The following is a 20,761-nucleotide window of genomic DNA, read 5'->3' as shown; positions in this document are numbered from 1 at the left end:
CCCCTGTTCTTTGTTTCCACTGGTGACAGGCAGAGCAGATGGTGGCTTTTTTACTTGGTGAGGTATGATTGTGCCCAATTACACCCACTCTCCCCCCACCCCACACACACACACATCTATGTAGAGCCGTGGGTTTGTCCCTCTACACCTCCTCGTGAGAGTATGTGTATCTATATGTGTTTTATTTTGTGTACAGCCCTGCAAGAATTGTATACATTTGTGATGCAGTACTCACTTTTTTACGTGTTTGTGTGTGTGTGTTCATGTGCTTGAAGTCAGACAGGAAGAGAAAAGTAGTACACTGGCTCCCACACACATACACACACACACACGAGGTGTCATGAGACTGTCAGCAATGGTTCTGGCTGCAGCACCTGCGGGTATGTGGTCCTGCCACCTATAATCTACAATAAGCAGAAATGAGTTTCCTTTGTAGACGCCGCCTTTCCCCCTAACACACACACACATATTGCATTTTCTCTCTCTTTATTTCGCCCTTTTCTTTCTCTTTCTCTCTTTCACACACACTCACGGCTCATCATATATGCAGCTGGTGTAATAATACGGCAGTATTGGAATAACTACTGAGACAGGGTGATATTTCACAACCCCAATAATTGGATACGTCTCTATTCCCTAATTACGAACTAAATCATATACGCCGCAGCTCCATACCGTGCAGATGAAACGGACTGACACGCACACGTTTAGCTGTCCGCTACATGTATATGCTCAACATCTTTGGGTCCGTCTGCGTCACTGACTGACTGACTCACAAACAAAACCCGCACAAATGCCAGCCACAAATGTAAACACTCTTTCCCCCTCTGCCTCTTGTGCGAGCTGACATTTTATACAACACCCTGATGTGTGCTGCACTGCAGCCCTGCATGCAATCACACGCTTGCTGACAATGTACATTCATAGACAGTTGGACGGAAAAATATCTACACGCACCATAACGGGTTCGTCTTGTGAGAAGAAACAGCACTCCGTGAGGTCATAAACCTCTGAGGCACAAGATGGGTATGTTTTTTTTGTGTGTGAAAGCTGATATCAGCACGTAGAAATGGACAACATGTCATCTCAACATTTTAAAGACCTGTATTACCTTCATATCACTTTGTGTGCTGGTGGTATTCCAGCATTCTTTTCTCCAAATCACTAAATCATTAAACGAGTGTCTCAAAACCAAGGTAGCACAAAACACAATGTCCTGTAAGCGATTTCTTTTTTTTCTTTTCTGTGATACTCTATTGATGCCTGTGGGTAAGATAGTCTTTTTGCTTGAGCCTTTCCATGAGGAGTGGGGGGGTCAGAATGTAGGTATGGAGTACAGAGCAAGTGTCAGGTAAAATTGCTGTCGGTGTACAGCACAATTCCCTGTTGTAAGACGTACAACTGATGGTTTGAGTGCAACAAGGTGTGGTATTCGTGGTGGTTGAGCAGTGAGGTGGTGCACCAATCACATCTTCTGCAATGTATTCCTTCTCTTTAGAAGCAGGGCACTCTGTGTTCCTGCTCTGACAATTTCGTGGCGGAGTGAAAAGTCTGGAGACGATCCACCGCGAAAATCTTCTTCCAGAGGAAGAAACTGAATATTTTTTCATGGGAATATATATATATATATATATATATATATATATATATATATATATATATATGGCCCAGAAGGTTAAAAAACGATGTATGAACTCTGAGAAAACCAGCTCAATCATCACTTATAAGTAAGCGTGTGGGGGTGTGTGTATCTGGCCATCTGTCTGTGTTTCTTATTTACATCTTATCCTGCTGTTTAATCTGAACGCTTCCTGGCCACTGGGTGTGTGTGTGTGCGCGCGTGTGTGTGTGTGTGTGTGTGTGTGTATAGCACCCACATATGTGCATGCACGCATCCAAGAGGAAGTAATGGAGGACACAGAACTCCTGGCCTTTTACATTAAATTGGTAAGATTGGTGCCATGGTTGCAGGAGAGCTGTTGCCTAGTGTAGGACACAGTTGTGTGATCTATTTAGTGAAGAGACACACACACAACAGGAAGCAGAAAAGCTAAGTCATGGGTCTCTGAAGGTTGCTGTGACATCAACAATTATTCCACAATTACCTCTGCAGTCTGTGTGTCACGGTACATAATGATGACACTTGGGGTAAATGCTGGATGACAATTATTCACACTTGTGCCACATGTGCATGTAGTTAGAAAGCGATGTAAATAACAGAGGGAATATTCATTAAGCTTTTAAATGAACACATTTGCAAAACAACATATCTAATTGTTGTTTTGGGGAATGGGTGTTAAATGAAGAAATATTCAATATCTCGTGTGTCGGCAAACAACGTGTTCGAGCAATTATACCCTCCAGCATGTATTTTGTTTGTCACTGTGCTCGTAGGTGCTCGGGCTCTGCAGATGCAGCCATCTACGTCATCGTCATATCTGTAATCACGGTGAAGACTTTGGTTTGGGGTGTTATTTCTAGAACTGAGCATGGTCTTTATCGTAGTGGGAAGGAGAAGCAATGAAGCTCAGAGTGTCTGCTTGGTTAAACCACATAATACGCCATTACAGTACAAAAATCTGCAGTGGCACAATTCAAATGAACGGAAATTATGTGGAATGTTTTTTTTATTTTTTTGGACTTTTTTTTTTTTTTCAACCACAGTTGTGCTGACAAAAATGAATTGCTCAATATACACATTCACGCCTGGTTAAGTGCTTTAATGCAAGAGCACCTCAGCAGGCTGGATGCTTGATCACCATGGGGACTTGATCCTGGTTCAACGTCTGTGGAGCAATGGACTGTTTGCTTCACATTTTTAAGCGCATGAGACTCTCAGAGCTATACTTATCGTTTAAAGGTGCAATGTGTAAATGCAGAGGCACTTCCTCCAAATAAGTAGGAGGCAGCATTTCACCTCTACCGGGACCACATAATCCAACTGAACAGTCATCATATATATATATACACCGTAAAAATCGTGTTACAAGCCGCTAGTACCTTTGGCGGGTGTCCCCACTAGCTCCCCGCTGTCGCAAGCTAGCGCTGCTGCTAGTTCCCTCTAGCCCTTTGCTAGCTCCCTGACAACCACCAAAGGTAGCGGACCAGGCCTGGCTCGACGACACACTCGGGCAGCGGGTACGACGGGCAGTAGCAGCAGCAGCGGGGAGCTAGCAGCAGCACTAGCTTGCTACAGCGGGGACACCAACCGAAGGTCGTAGCGGCTTGTCATCCGCCTTTTACGGTAGCCTATCTAAAAAGCAAATTATGAACCGATATGAGTGCAAGAATACGCAAAAGTCCACCAAACTGCTGAAACTCTGGGAGCTCGCACGATAGCTTTTGCTATCTTATAATCTTCACGTGTGGCGTCGGCCTGTAGCTCGTGTTATCTCGGCCGCGTGCGCCATGATAGTTTGTTTACTGGATTGAATTCAAAGTGGCAGCACCTTTTTGTCTCGTCGTCCCCGCGACAGCAAGGCTGAGTGGCGCCACTCTCTCTGTCAACAACCCTCGTTTAGATTTTCAAAAGATATTGAATAGCGGGCCCAAAGTGCTGTGCTGCATAAATAATCAAATAAGTGGCCAAATAATCTTAGTGAAAATCAATTAGGCTTGTCCCGTCATATTAATGATGCCATAAATGATGTCTGCCATCATGTCAGAACGTCATCTGTTCTTACACACAAGAGAGAGAGAGACATCTATTGTTGGTGGATGTCGCTACAAGTGATATTATTCATGGTTGCATGAAGAAACCAGGCATGCTTGCCTTCATTTGCCGTTTTGGAACAGTGTACCTTTAATAAAGATGCTCTGTAATGTCTAAACAGTTGAGTCTTTTGCTGGCTTAAAGACCCTGGTTCACATCCAGGCAGTCACATATGGCATCAAGCTGTCCCTCGACGTTACGCAATTCAACAAGGGAAGCAATTGCCATAGTTTGCTCACAAAACACTCCCTTTGCCAATATGAAGGATTGAATTGGCAAAAGTCTTTCTGTGTAGCACCAGTTCCAAAAGTCTCCCTCCATGTGTCTCCTAATACAGACGGTCCTTCCTTTGTGATGCGAAACAACTTCATCTGTTCTACTGTTTGCCTTTGCACAACGAAATACAGAGATGAAAGTATTTGTGATTGTTCTAATTGCTTGTCGATGCGTTTGAATTGCGAGGTACAATTCAAGTTTTGTTATTTTGTTCAGATTCGATTGGGTGTTATCGATGCTGAGACTTTGATATTATTCAAAGCCGAGCAAATCTGGTTTCTCTTCAATAAATAAAGTACTTGCTATATTTGAGATCTTTTCATCAACTGTGCCAGACATGTACAACAGTCGTATGAGAAAATGTCACCCAATGCCTATTTTGTCTGACACTTTACTTCCATCTTGTGTGTGCGTGTGTGTGTGTGTGCGTGTGCATGTGTCATGTGTTTTGTTCCAACTCCATCTGTCTCACTGAAAAGCAGGTCTTCCGGCGGGTCTTATCAGCTCTCCTCAGACTGCGGCTCATTCAGGGCGCCCTCATCTGACACATCTGAAGCCCATCGATGTGGCCGTGAATGTTAACTTCTGCAAATTCAACTCCTCTCCTTCTCCAACTTATTGCTGCTACATTTGCTCTGCTCCGAACTCTGAAAAGACCTGTACCTTTCTAAGACTTTTGTGTTTGTGTGTGCTGGAAAAGGCCGCCATACTGAATTCTATATCTTTCGATACTGAGCGGACAGAACAGAGTTATCGCTCAGTGTGATGCAACATAGTTAACAAAATCATAATGTCCAAAATGCTGAGTCGGCGGAAGCGTGTTGCTCAATGAACTGTGCAGTGACATAAATCAAAGCCAAACATAGTTTATTAAGCGCTGTAAGTGTAGCCTTTAATCTTTAATGTGGCCCACTCCCTCTTTCCGCCTCTTAAATGTCTTTAACAACTTATGCCAAAAGTATTTGTGCGCATGTTGCATATGGAAGTGGCGTTTGGCTTTTAGCCAATAGCATCAGTGGTTAGGAGTAACTTACGCACATGGTGGGCACCAACATGTTCTGTTTTTTGTGTTTTTCATTTTTTAATGAATCAAATATGAGGAAAATAATAATAATAATGAGCTGAATTTCCCTTTAATTTTCTCTTAAATTAATTACATTTTACCTGGTCATGGCAGGTTTCATCCTAACAGGATTACATGGAACATTTCTAACCTCTGAAGGAAAACATGTATTCCTTTTATTCAAGGGAGTTTAAGAATGAGGACATTTTCAACGTGTTATAATATGTTTATATGGACATGGGAACATTTTGTGCAGAAAATCCATTGCACTTGTTTGAAACGTTTAAAAAAGCTAATTAAGACTTCTTTGATGCCTTCAGATATTCAACAAGATATATGTGTATCCTGCTGTGTCTCGACTGTCCGTACCAAGCCCCTCAAGAACGCGCCTCAACATCATAGAAACATAAAGACAGAATATAGCGTGAATAAACAAGTTTAAAAGTTGTTTTTAATCCGTAAAATTGAAGAATAAGGCCAAAGAATTTTGTAAATAGAAAAAAACTGCCACATTGCCCAGGCCGGCTTACTTCCTAGTCTCTCAGCTTCCCTTTCCCTTCTTCCTCTTTATCTGTCTCTGGACCGTGTGGTCCATTGGTATGCAGGGTGATGTTGGCTGGTGTTTGCAGGGGAAGGATAAAACGGTAATCAGTGCCAATGAAGCAGCTCTTGTCCTAGAGAGCAAATGTGCCAACATCAGCAACACCACCAGACCATGTGTGTCAGTGTGTGCGTATGCGTCTTTGTGCTTGTATGACAGAAAGGAAGTAGCATAAAAAAAGGTCAGACAGAGGTCATTGTCTTGACTTCTTTCTCGCACAGTGATATGTTCACAGCCATCAAAACGCAGAGACTGGCTTCTCTATTTCTTTCGGGTCCTGTCTCTGTCTGGACTAAATTGAATAGGAGGAAGAATTGTTGTTTCCCCAGACATACATGATGCTCTCTAGATATATTTAATATACTTGCAAAAGCTCAGACACACTGTATGATCAGCATGGCCCTGATGCAAGTGAAGGGACGTCTTTAAGGATGATTGTCTGGAAAATCTAACCAAATGCATGTTTATTGTTGTTTGCGTATCATAGGAGAGACAAGGAATTTAATAAACGTTGAAAAAGACAGCTGGATGTGATGCACAATAAAAGTAAGTTACATAACCTAATAAGTAAAAACATCGTTCCCATTCAATCGATATAATCTCTTTGTAAGAAACCTTGAAGGTGATCACTGGACTTCCAGTACCAAATGGCCGATGAGCACAACACTGAAGTCCAACACCTCAGCAGAGCCAGAGTGTGGAAAATTGAACTAAAATTGCAAAAAAAAAGAAGAAGAAATTTGTAAATGTAACACTCTGACATCAGTAGCCTTAACTGTGATTATTCTCCTCTGCGGTTTTAACCGAAAATGCATTCATCCTCCTCGTCTTCCAAGCAACATTATCGCGTTAACATGTGTTCCCGCCTAATTTATGTTAACTCTGTCAATAAACTTGTTTGATTCAAACCGTTAACTGAATATCTGGCTGAGCGAAAAGTGTTGACTGAGGGGACCGCGCCAGATGGCGGATGATAGACACGTTCCTGGTGTGATTCTCAAAATTGAACATATTGTTTCTCTAATTATGTTCATGCTCCTGCTTCCTCTTTCTATCTCGTTAATTATATCCGAGGGGTCGTCTGAGGATCCGTGCGCGGGAGAGAAAAAAGGTCAAACCGGAACGCGTGAAACGTTGTTTAACTTCAAAGTGTCACTGATCCGCCGTGCTCCATGTCACACGTCATTCATTCGTGGACGGCGCTTCATGTTTTGTTACTCACCTCGTCTCTCATTGGAGATCACTTCGCTTCCTGCCTTTGTGTGTTTTCCCTCCGGTGTTGATTGTGTGCCTCGCCCCGAGTTAGTTTCATTTGACCCTTGTCGGCCTCGCAGTCAGAACTGCTCGCATGCTCCCTCTCTTTCTCCATTAGCGACTTGTCGCGGCCCAGTTCCTTTGTTTCTTGTCAGTTCCTCTTTGTTGCATTGTTTGTTTGGAGTTGTGTTGTCTGTTCCCCTGTTGCTAAATACTGCTTCCTCTGGCTGTGTCCTTCACCTGGTACCTGCACTCCAAACGGTCACAAAAACACATTTGATTATGATCGTGTATATTCATGATAGGGAGTTCTTGTTGCTCTGGTCAGTGATTTATATAGTTGTAAATGTTTTTAATCCGGTATGATTGCACAGCAATACGTTGGCTCTGATAGCAATAATGCAGAGCCAAGTCCATGTGATGTTCTTAGTTCAGTCCCATGATAACAGCAAATAAGTAAGAACCAATCACTGCTAAAGGGCCGAATTTTTTTTCGCATTTTAAATTAAAAAATAATCACACTGTAAGATTCAGTGGGCGTTTGTTTGATATTTCTTTAGACTCTTATTTCTCTAACTTTTTTCCTCAGTCCTTCTTACATTTCTTCAACAATGGTACACTCTCCCCTCCGCTAGAACTAGGAAAACAAAATTGCACAGAAGTAAAAAAAAATAAACAAGATATGTCAACACTTATTGCATGTTATGAAAAAGGAACCACAGTAGACGTGAAAGTGTTCAACATTTTACCGGTTTCATCAGGAGCTACTACTTTTTTCAAATGAATTGTTAATGTGTAAATGGCCCCAAAGTGTCAAAAGTATGAGTCAAAGAAGTCTTTGAGAGCAACAGAGGATTAACATTCATGAATTTAATTCACAAATTGGGCTTTCATTGCCAAAAGATGGATAATACTGGTGTCTCATTTTGCGATGGCTTGCAGCCAGGATTTTAGCGAGGTATCTTGATTGAATGCACAAACAAGCTGTGTTTTCAGCACACACTTTTTAAATTTATTTTTATTGACTTGCCCTGGATTGAACCATTAGGACGAGGCTGGTGGTGTCGGGGGGGGGGGGGGGATCAGCTGTTTACAGGCCCCACAGTGCAATTTTGATGTCAAGCATTTACGCTCCTTGCGCTTCTCACCTGCTTGGAACATATCTGCGGCGCACAGCACATGGCCGATGGTTTATAGAAGAAGTCTGTGGATTATGCCGTTATCGTGGATTTATCAAAAAACGTGCTCAAGATAAGATGTCCTTAAAGGGCACACACAACCGTCTCATGGAGGACGTGTCAGTCATCCTGTTTCGGCACCGTGTGCATGGCTTGTGGTCGTCCCAATCTCACGGTCAGCTGTCTATACCACTGCTTGTGTGTCGCTTTTTTTTTAATGAAGTGTTCCCCGCAATGCCACATTTCTCCTTGGACCACCGCACCAGGGTAAGCAAAAGCCTTATCGCCTGCCAAGTTCATTTAATTTAAGGTGGCGTGTATTTACTTGTGCCGATTCTGCACCTCCTGCACAAGGACATCGAATCCCCTTGGGAGAAGCTTTTGTGGCAGCTGTGCTGAAGACTGTTCTCATCAGGAAATGCAGAGTGCACAGCTTTTGCAGAGGAGTAAAGGCAGCGATGATAAGATTGGTCATGACTGATGCCAGCCGCTCCCAAGCTTACTGATAACGTATTTTCCACCCAAATTCTAGCCCCTTGCGAGCAGTGCTGCAGTTGTATGCCTCTGGACAAAAAAAAGAAAGAAGAAAACAAAAGTCAGTTTCCAGAACTTGATCCCTAAAACTTTAATTTTGTAGGACTCCACTGTGTTTTCTGTTAATTATCAGAGTTGTTACCAGCTTGCAACAGGTTTGACCTCGGAGGTCTGGCTTAAAAAAGGCTTGTGTTGAGTTTCTTTCAGAGTGTGCCCATGGATTTGTGTGTGTGTGTGTGTGTGTGTGTGTGTGTGTGTGTGTGTGTGTGTGTGTGTGTGTGTGTGTGTGTGTGTGTTCAGCATGTGACTGCCTGCTATGTGGCCTGGTCCCTTGTCTGACACGACAGCCTAATCTGCTATCAAACAGCCTTGCAGACCTTTACCTCGTACAATGACTGCCTAACCCTGATTAGTGTGTTTGTGTGTGTGTGTGGGAAACAATAAGCCTTGATGTAGGGGGTTCAAATCAGGGGCAAGGTAGAACATTCTTGTTATGGATTGCAGGGCCATGAGACTGTGCACATACGCGCACATCCAGTTCATACTCATGCATGCTTGCACACAAAGATTGAATGAAAGTCAGAATTGTGTTGTGGCGAATTACCGATATTTCACTGTGGAAAAGTTGCGATTGTTACGATGCAATCGTCTCCGTCGAGCCCCATAGTGACTCGGTAATGTGTCAGGAGGCAAACACTGACGTGAGCCCTCTTTCACAGCTACACAGGAAGTAAATTTAGGATAAATTTAGGATGTTGCCTTCAGTCTTCATTTTGCACAGTCGTTCCACTCTTGTGTTCAATGTTAATGTATGCAATTACATTTTTCATCCAAGAATTATACATACATATATATATATATTACAGACACACACGCATAAAAAGAGGAAGGTTGGCATTTTGTCACCACTCGGCTACCGAGGCGCCCCTCAAGCACGATTATATTTGGGATTTGAATTTAATTGTTCGGTATGAGCTGTGTACAAGGTTTGGGCACAGTGACCGGCTAGCATTAGCTGCTCTTCTTCAACTGTGATTGTGATCACAACGCGTGTGGGAGGAAACCTGGAGTCAAACAACACTGTCTAATTTGAAAACTTGGATCCAATCGGCAAAAGGAAATGAAATCGGAGCCTTGTGTGGGACGAGCGATAAGGTTGTTAGCATCAGCTGATCGGCATCAGCTGCTTCATTCATGCTTTACCTTCAGGAGGTGACTATTAATGTCCCGTCATATTCATACAGGGGAACAGCGCGGCCATTAAAAAACCTTCCCTCTAACCATTCTCCCCATTACGGCACAAACAACCAGCAAATGCCACGAGGAAAGTTTTGCCATCCCTCCCTCTTGGAATCTTGTTGGCAAAATCAGTTAGCAAGGTCGCTAGCTATGTTGCTAACGGGACAGATTGCAAACCATTTCTCTTTTGTGTTTTTTTTCTCTCTGACACATCAGGTCAAATAAAAGTTGATGACGCATCGCAGCTAATAAGCTAGTTAGCTTCCTTCATTGGACTGAAATTCCACCTCATCTAAATTGAACAGTAGGGAGGAAAAAGAGCGTTTACTCTTTCTTCCCTCCATGAGTGAACGGACTGATTGCAGCGATTCCATTGACATGAATTGATTTTGCCGCTTTGAATGCAGGTGTAACTGAGACATCCTTCTCTGCTGGTGTGCTCATGTCAGTGCTTCCTCCACCACCTTGTCCTTATGTGCTAAACTTTTACTGAGATGTTTGCTCCATGTGGACTATGCATTCGTTCAAAAGGTGTTTAAATCCTTTCCTTGTTTCCGCTTCCTTGATTCTTTGAAAACTGCCTGAAAGAACTGCTCGCTTTCTTGTCACAAATGTGGCTATTGTTGTTCACCATTTGTACAGAGAGGCTTAAACACATGGCGGACTCATGTTCTTATCTTTAAATCCCACAGGAATTAGGAAGTGTGTCAGGGTGATGGAGCCGGGGGTTTGCTCATGTCGTCCAGCAGCAGAGGGGGGGGGACTCTTCCGACTGTGGCAGCGCTTCAGTGCCCTTTAATGCTGCTTAAGAGGTTTGGATTGCCCATTGTTCTCCGTGAGAGGGTTTTGTTAGTTCTGGTTTGGCTCAGGCACAAACTCAGAACACTTAAGCTCATCCTCAGATAATGACTCTTTACTTTGTCTTTGGTTCTTTCTTCTGCCGCTCACCCGCAGAATCGCAGAACAAACAAACAAACAACACAGACCGCAGCTCTCCTCGAGGAGCTCTCCCCTCGGTTCACCTCCCGGAGGCTCTATATCTCATGATCCCTCTCGCGCTCCTCGAGCCTCGTAACTCAAACTGTTTATTCAGAAGTAACCATGCACCAAATAGCCCTCAAACACACAAGAATAATGTGTTTTTGTGTGCGTTTTGTTGTTTTATTTGTGTTGGTTATAATGATATGAGTTAATCCACGTTTTGTTTAGATGATCTTTGTAAGTTGCTTCATCATTTTTTCACATTTTGTCTTTCGCTTTATGTTTTCCACGCACATGAAACGATAACTGCAATGCAAACGAGTGTCTTCTATGGAGTTCGGGAATCAAAATAATGTAAAAAGAAACCCCGCTCAATGCATTGAGAGACCTCCAGTCTGTGCTGCCTGTGAGCTCGGAGGAGCCGTCAATGTAGCTCGTGCAGCTGCTCTTTTGTTTCTCGCTGTTTTCTTTCGCTAATTAAAAAGAAAGAAGCTTGACAGTCTCCTAAAAGGACCTTCTACGCACAGGCAGAAAGTCCACATTTAAAGTCGGAAAATATGAACGCCGACTTCAACAACCTTCAATTTACGAAATGCCAGAAATTATTCAAAAAGGATTGTGGCGGCACATCACGAGTAGAGAAATGTAGGGCAGAGAAGCGACCCTGGAGCCGGGGCTAGAAATGGCTGCTCAGTCAGATGGAGGTCAGACATTGAATATATATATATATATATATATATGTGTGTGTGTGTGTGTGTGTGCTCCCCACTCTCCCCTGGGTTATAATGCTGAAGGCTAAAGGTGAACCACACACAAAGTGTGAGGAGGCACATCGCTCGGAGCCTCCTCTGATTTCCCAAATCGTCCTCGAGCTGTACAGGTATCTGTTCTCGTGAGCGTATGTGACTGTAATATTTTTCCTCCAGATGAAGTCTTGTGTGATTTCATCATATTCTTGTCCTTTACTTCATGCCCTTGGACACCCCTTGCTTCTCCTCTTGTTCTCCTCTGCTCCCCTCCTCCCACCTGAGTACAGCCCACTCCATCTCTCTCTCGGCCTCTCTCCTCACCGACTCTCTCTCGCTCTCTTTCCCCTCCACCTTCCTCTTGTTGCATCCTCACTCTTTACAAGCACTACTTCACACATCTCCTTTCCTTTTCTCGTTATGCCGGCTTCTTGGTTGTCAATGCTTTCTCTCCCCTTTCTGACATTTCTAGCCAGTAATCTCAGGATATAGCATGTGCTTTGAATCTTAAAGAGGCCTGCCGTTCTCTGCATCTTTGAGAGCTTCAGTCTTGCAGTATCTTCCTTTCTCCACCAGCGTCTCATGTCCATTTCTCACCACGCCCGTGCTCTCTCTGAATATACATTGTTTGTTTTTTTAAATTCCCGGCAATGTCATGTATCCTTCAATTTCACGATACTTTTATTTTTTCCTTCCTTCCTTCTTTCTACCCCCTCCGATCCCTCGTCCCCTCTCTTCCTCTCACTGTATGGAGGAGCCTTTGTTAAGTGTGTGAAAGGAGCAGAGGAAGAACTTGGCAGAATAAGAATTCAATCAGTGAATGCCACCAAATAAGCACAAAAGGTGAATGCCGGCTTAACCAGACAATAAAGCCATGAGTGTTCTGAAAGACAGCAGCTTCTTTTTTTTCTTCTCCGAAATATCTCTATAGTTTGCGTTGATGGTGTTATGCACATTCATTGTGAAAACATTGGCCACCCTGGTACACACAAACAGCAGGCATTCGGAATTACTCTTTTCATGTGAGTCCTGAACAGTATCTGCTCAGCCAAAGGTTAACCCAAAATATCTGCGTACATTTGTTTTGCTGCGGTAATAACATTTTAAAATACAACTTATTGTTGTCTCTCCTCATTCACTCCGACGGCTGCAGGACGTTGTGAAGAAAAGAACAGTTTAAAAGAACAGTAATATACATAATACAATTTAAGTATTTGGGGGCATCTTTAATAATAAAGCCAGTCTGCCCCTTTCAAAACCAATATATAACAATTTCAAGGTTTTGCAAATGGCAATGTATAATTGTTTTGGTCCTCACTAACAATGATATTTGTCGACATTGGTAACACTATTGCTGTAGGTCTGGCTAACAGAAAACCCACTTCCATTGAAGGTTGAGTTGGAAGTAGTCTGAGAGCACTCTTAGTGCATGAATGCAGTATGAAAATACAATAGTTGGAGCTGAAATTATGGGAACGATTCAGCTTGAAAGGAAACAAAGGAAACACGTCAGCCCTGAATGTTCCCTCTGCTGTATAATTTCACATACAGTACAAAGTACTCCATGACACCACCCCCTGGCTTCAAGCTACTTTCTTCCTTGTGCCTACTTCCTGTACCAGAGGTCAAAGACTACACAAGTAACTGATAGCAAACTTTGTTTTAGCAAACCGTGGGAAATGGGCACAGTTTTTTTTTCATGTAATTTGTCTTGTTATTTTATACTAAAGTAGAAAACACCTTATTTTGTGTGTGTGTGTGTGTGTGTGTCTGCGTCTGTGTGTGTGTGTGTGTGTGTGTGTGTGTGTGTGGATGTTGAATCGATACATGCTCTAACTTGCACTTTCAATTTGTTGCCATATTGAAGGGACATATTTTATTTTAACCATTGTTTCGGGAGTTTCTTAAGTATTGGATTTGTTTTTCTTACGTTGTCTTTCTTCTAATGACCTGGCTGAACGGTAAACTTCAGACCGGCGTGCCAAATCAGTGTCAGTGCTCCTCAGCGTGTGAAACCGACCCTCATTAAGACCGTTTATGCGAGGCACTCCCCCTGCAGCATCATAGCCAGAGCAAATTACGTGATATAAAAGGGTGTGTGAGTGGAACGGGTCAAACAAAGAGTACAGCAGACCTCACGACCTAAGTGGGTGTTTTTTGGATCCCTGTGAAGATGCAAGTTCATTTTGCAAAGAAACCTATGCATGAAACAAGCCTATATCGACAAGCTGTCATTGATATTCGCAAAGCCAATGCTAGAGGGCTACGTGGAGCGTCATAGTCCAAAACTCATACCACTGACCAAGCTGCATTCGTGTGAGAATGTGTTGTTTGGCCCCAACGGCCAGTAGGCTCCACTTCACACGCCGAATATCACGTGCAATGAAAGCTTGTTTGGTATTCCCATTCCAGTAGTGCTGGATTGTTGAATTTATGTTTTTATGCAAGTCAAAGATGGATCCTTGACAGTGTTGTACTGCATATACCTCATGAATATGTGTACAGGTTAGTGTGTGCATGTAAGGGATTGTGTGAGCCTGGCTGCATCTGCCATCTTTAATACCTTTGCTTTGTGGCTGCTTGTTTAGTTTGCTTTACCTGTGTGAGATCAGACGCGTCTGTTTGAATTTCTGTACAGCGACTTTTTCCTATTCCCCCACCCCCACCCCAACACACACACACACACCTCAGCATCCTATTTTCCCTTCCCTGTGATATTTACTTGCCGTGTGGCGCCTGTCATGCATTTTGCTGTTGTGCTGTCGGTTCAGCCAGTCTGTGGCTTATGCTACTGTATGCATATGCAATTTCATTACTGATGCTCCACACTGACAGAAAGTTCAGCTCTGGAAGGATCTTTGCTTCTTTTAAATATCCCAGGAGATTTTGTCTTGTGCGGTGGTTGTGATGCAGACTGTTTCAACGTGTGTGTGTGTGTGTGTGTGTGTGTGTGTGTGCAGCAGTATTCTCAGAGCAGATGCCTTGTTTGCTGCATACATCTGTTTGTACGTGTCGAGTTTTATTGTAATGGTTGCATTCATGGGTTTCCTTTGATTATCTTATGTGTTTTTGTGATTTATTAACAATGATGTATTTTCCTCTCGTGCCGCCAACAGGTTGACATTTGTAGTTGTGCGTGAAGTGTCTGCATGGCTCCTGGATGGACTGCCATGAATTCTGGTACATCAATTCTTGTTCCCCTCGGGATGAGTTGTGATCACTGGAGATGCCTAAACTGTAGCGCCATCATCAGCTCAACATTTCAATTTCTTTAATTAGTCCAAATACCTGGAAACTTATCGCATTTTCAGTCTCGCCTGCACTTTGTATAGCAATTCAAAAATGTTAGCATGCTAACACCCGAAACTAAGATGACGTACATTGTAAACGTTATACCGTCAACATGTTAGCTTTGTCGCTGCACATGCAGCCACCCTGGCATTAGCATTTAGCTGAAAGTATTGCTGCGCTTAAGTGCAGCTGTGGACTTTGACTTCTTCTGAGTTACAAATGCAACAAATGCACGATTTACAGTCTGGTCACCAAGTTTAATCGAATGTTTAATACCCTAGCAATGTCTCGACATGAAAGACGTTCATTGTCTGTTACTCTCATCGCTAACTTGCAATGCTGTCAATATGTCGCTTGGGATGAATCCTTTAATAAAGGTTGATAATATATATATAAAAAAAGAGAGTGCATGTTTGGTTTTTGAGAACACACGTGCTCAGGAAAGCATGGCTAATGCATTGTGTGTGTCCACTTGAGCCGAGCATGACAGAGAGGCGGAGATGAGGGACAGTCCTAATCTCTCCCTACACAGACAGGTCGTCTCTTGTCAGGCAGCCAAGGCGAGAGGCGAAATTAAACCTGAAAGTTATACTCGTTGGCAATGTCAACCCATTTGCATTTAAATATGTTTGACCTCCCCAGAAGCGAGGCCCTGCTTTGTCAGGTGGTTGGCAGTAATTACGTCCTATTACAAGTAGCTGTTTCTTCTTCTCTTTTAATTCGCAGGTCGCCCATGCGTGTGGCGAGAGGACTTAAGATGCTGCCGTTCAAAACAGGCAAATTACAGACTACCCTCGTGTACAGAGCAGCTGTTGCTTACACGCAGCACAGCAAACCTATCAATATTGATAATATACCACAGCTTCGAGTTACGGCTAACTCTCGGTACCCCTCTAGCGTCAGTTTTGGACTCCATGACGTGCCAGTTTTTGCTCGTTACATGTGAAGTGTATCTCGAGTGGTCCAATGTTTCCCGGTTAAATATTCTGTTAACATGAAGTAAATACTTCAAAGGGTTTTATAGTGGCTGCGACTCTTTTTTTTCAGGACACTTTGTGTTTAGCTCCATGCTGTTCCCTTTGACACATTTTCACAATAGCCCATGTGAAATGAAGTGAATAAATCTGGGGAACATCTCTTATTAGTTCCTAGTTTGCGCTATATAGAGTTACATACCCGTTCTCAATCAGAAACATTCTTGTTATAAACTATCTTTTCCTAAACCTAAGAATGTAGTTTAGTTACCTAAAACTAAATGATGACAAAGAGGTCCTGACCAAGCCTCAGCTGATGGAGTAATCGCTGTGACACTTAGAGGCCGAGCTTATGAATGAACCAGAGTGGAAAGCGTGTCAATCCTCCTGAATTTACGCTTGAGCTTCATTTAAACAAAGTCAACATGGACTTTGTTGCACACAGTAAACAAACAGTGGTCTCTTTGGTTTAAGTCCCGCGTTTGTTTGACCCATCCATCCTCCTCCGCACCCGAACCCTGTTACACAGACTTTCCCGCCGATTCCACTTCATCAGTTGCTCTGATGTCTAATAATGACGCACGATGTTTCACATTGGAGTTGTTAGAAAGCCCGGTGTGTACAGCTGCTTAATGGTGCATCTGTGTATTGGTTTCAGACTGAAAACAGGTTGTCTGGTCTGAGAAAGACCGTGAGTAGGTGAGGGACTTCTCTGGTTGGTAATTGTACAGGCTGTGCTTACATGCCCTGGGCTGAATAATTAAATTCAGATCATGATTCTGCTTTTTCTTCTCCTAAAACATCCGACTCAGGGTTGTAGTGGAGGTTAAATGCACACAAAGAACCTACATCGTCGAATGCATCTGAAACATCCCCAAGGGTGCTTACGCATACTTCATGTATCGACCAGTATGCCCCTATGCATTTTGTCCTGGACATTTTGGAATTATTTTCCTACACTTGATAGTTGTATCTCCAATGCGAGCACAGTGCAGCCATTAACACATCGCCCACTCGTGCTCATTGTTGATGAAAACAAATGAACCTTCCTCTGCAGGAGTCAGCAAATTACCTCCCAACAGGTACTGACGCTGGGGGTCAGACAGAAGAAGGAGGTAACCAGGCAGAATGAGCACGGGAACAACAATCAGTGTAATGATAAAACGTCATTTCAAGTAGCTATCAGTCTTTACTGTGTGTACAGCTAAAGGTTTCTTGATCGTTTGATTTGCGTGTTGTATTCTTAGGTTTACATTTTTACATCCTGTCACTCTTTGGCAGTCAGTGACTGCTGGGAGTGCAAAGTTGGTTGGTCCCCCAAATTGGTCTAGACTAAAATATCTCAGTAACTATTGGATGGATGACATTTGGCACATACCCAGAGGATATATCCAATGACTTCTGATCTCTAGACTTTACTTCTAGTCTATAGATAATAATACCAATTGAAATACCCTATTATACATCCACTTGTTGGTTTAGCTTGACCACAATACATTCAATACATTGAATCAATATCCTACTGAATGTGATGACTTCTTCTGTGGGCCATCCTCCCCCCTAAAAACAAACAAAAACAAAGCGGTTTATGAGCAATTACCAGCAAAACCAATGATATCAGACTCAGATGTACTTTGTGTTTAGGGCTGATTATCAAATGTAAGAATGGTTATTATGGTAAACTTTGTACCTGTGAAAAAGTTGTTGCCGTTTGAAGTACATATAGAGCTGCAAGCGTAGCTTACATTTGGTTTCTTTCAAAGCACTAAGGATGTTAGTTCGGGCTAATGGTTGATATTCTTTTATTTTTGCGGCATACACATAATCGTCCCAACCCCTCAAAGGGTTTACGAGACACCAAAAATACAGCCGCTGTGGTAAAATGCTTAATTTCATTACAAAAGTACTGCTCGGCCTTAAATTGAATAATCTGCCGTCTCTTCCAGATGGGCAAATTAAATCTGCTACAAAAGAGGTTCCTTTCCTGAAGTCCTCTCACCAAAGGAAATCGACATAAATGGAGGTAATTTGACTAAAAAGTATGTCCTCGTAGATGGTGCAGTAGAAATTACTGCACACAAAAGATATTTTGTCTTTTTGTGTAAATTATACTTCAAAGTTAGCCAAAGATTATTTTTTTTGAGAAGCATTCTCCTGAAAATGAGAAACCAAATCTGGAAAAGGAATGACAAATAGTTCAAATTGAATAGGGATTTCATCTTATAACAAAGCCCAAGGATGACCATGCGAAATGTCCCAATTGAATACATTTTTAGTGAATCTCTTCACCAATCTAAGCAAAAGCATTTGACAGTTATGTTTGGAGGTTCCCGTCGCATACGTTCACTAATGACCAAACGTTAAGCAAATGAATGAACTCCCCCAAATAGATCAAACAGCTCTATCATGATCATATGATATGTTGCAACTTTTATGTTTCAGGACACAGCAGAAGCATATAATAATAATACATTTGCTAATAAGAGTATTTATTAGCTGGTAGGGGAGGGCACATACCACAAGAGTTGGTTTCGATCTTTTACTCAGAAATGCAGCCAAAATCAAAAAATCGACAATAATAATAATAAATTAACACAGTTTCATCCCTCCCCCTATGTCAGTATGTTTAATGTGGTCCTGAGTCAATACTGTTTTCACATTAGTCATATGTCAGCTAATGATACAGGCAATTTTGGCCACGTACTTAATTAATCTTACGTCTCGGCTCATCTCTTTCTTACTTTCTTTCCCTCTGTTTTCATTACATCCTCCATCAGCTGATGCCTGAATCCTTTTTGACCATGCTTTTTAGTTTTTAACCTGCTGTAAATTTCATGAATAAGACTTTAACGGAAAGTGTAAATATATATTTTTCATCTTCAACCACATTTATTATTTCTACATCTCGCGTCTCTGTTGGTTCATGATCCGTGCTTTTCCGCAGCACACACCTGATCTTTTTTTAAACTGCAAAACCATTTGGTTTGAGTTAGAGGGCTTTCAATCAAAACCCAATTATAGTCACATTCAGTGGCGCGCGCACACACACACACACACACACACACACACACACTTACCTACACAACAGAATGAAAACCTCTGGCCTATACAGTAGTTATTGGATTTTTTTTGCCCTCAACTGTACAGAGTATCATCAGCTGTATAAATATTTTTCATTATATCAAATAATTGACTCAAATCTATTGAACTGTCTGTACATTGTCCCTCGCCAGAGGATTATCACTTCATTCTGTGGCGCTCTCTCTGGGTGTTTATCCTCACGCGTGTGCATTTCTGTGTGCGTCTGTGAATGTGTGCGCTCACAAACAGAAACGCTGCACAGATAGCTGATCTTCCCATTTTCTCATGTAAATAGAATCTTATTTTCGGGTTTTCAAGGCTTCCTGAAAGCTTTAGGATCAAGGTCTGATATTCCTTTAGATTTTGTGCGAAGTCGCGCACACACACATAGACACACATGTAAACAGACACACACACACACATCAGGTACCCACGCATAATCAGTGCATGGGAGGTCTTTTAACTTGAGCTTCTTTAGGTAAAGCTTTTATTTGCGTCAGTCGCAGTGCGCTCACACACACGCAGCGTTTTATAGGGCGGTAGATACTGCAGCCATTAGCAGCAATTATGAGGCCCCGTTATGTGTTATTTACACATCAAGGCCCACAAACAGCAGAGCACAGAGTGAGAGAGAGTGAGAGCGAGAGAGAGAGGCAGTATGGGACGAGAACGAAGGGGTCGAGTGGCACACAGATCTTCATGTTTTGAGAAATGCTTTAAAAACAGCTGAAGTGCACTCATCCTTTCCCACATCTGACAAATATTAAGAGTTCAATAAGGCCCGGGGAAAAAGAGAACCACGACAGGTAGGAATCGCAGGAGCATTACACACAGTGCGACAAAGGGAATATGGACGCTATTTTAGCTGTCAATGCCACACGTTTCCACGTCAAAGCAAAGCAGGCTTGCATTTGTTCTCGCCTGGGTGACAAAGAAAATCCCCCTGTGATTAAAATATGATAAAAACAGATGGGAGAGATCAATAATCTGTACGTGTGATGCAATAAGTGTGCGGGGGTGGCTAAAGCTCGGGAGGCCCATGACAACATCTTGTCGAAAGAGAAATTCAAGATGACAAGCAATTACATAACTGCACTGGATAACAGCATGTAATTGACAGCACAAAACAACATAATGGAAAATAACAAGATCCATGAAATGAGCATGGAAATGAACAATAATTAAAGTAGCCACAATGCAGGGAAATGCTGGACATCCTTAGGGATCATTGTGTGATAATGAGTGGTATAAAGCGTGTACATGTAGTACAAATAATGATTTATACATGCAGTGACAAGTTACAAAAAGTAGTTATTAAAAGCATATGTAAATATAAATAAATAACAGGGTTACACTTGAATCTTTTCCATACTGTAGCAAATGCATTTTACCACACAATGACCAAATTATCTAAATTGTGTAAATTATCAAATTCCTAAGCGTCGCATTGTGTGGTGCAAAGATTCTTCAGTGAAACCGATTCAGCTGCAATGAGGCCATCAGAAGGTTCATGTGTGAAATGTATGTTTTTCTTCTGAGGCCATGTGCACCAATTTGTTTCACCGGAGATGTGTTTATTTTCAATGACTCTGACAGAACTTTTTTCTTATCAACTTGAACAGATTACAGATGCAGAAACGTTGACCCTCTGTGGCAATACTTTCAGTTTTTCATGTTCAAATGAAGAAGAATCAAATGCTGGGAGATACCTCTTCTTATGGCTAATTGGAAGCACGAATATGTGTCCTTTGTGTTGTCAAATTTGAACTTACAAACAAATAAGTAGATAACTTTAAAAGTCTAAATTAAATAAGGGGAAGGTCTAAAGATG

The sequence above is a fragment of the Clinocottus analis genome, unplaced genomic scaffold (assembly GCF_023055335.1).
Source record: "Clinocottus analis isolate CAN_PGR_092001 unplaced genomic scaffold, fCliAna1.0.p SCAF_15, whole genome shotgun sequence".
NCBI classification, from domain to species: domain Eukaryota; kingdom Metazoa; phylum Chordata; class Actinopteri; order Perciformes; family Cottidae; genus Clinocottus; species Clinocottus analis.
This window is presented reverse-complemented; position numbering follows the sequence as displayed.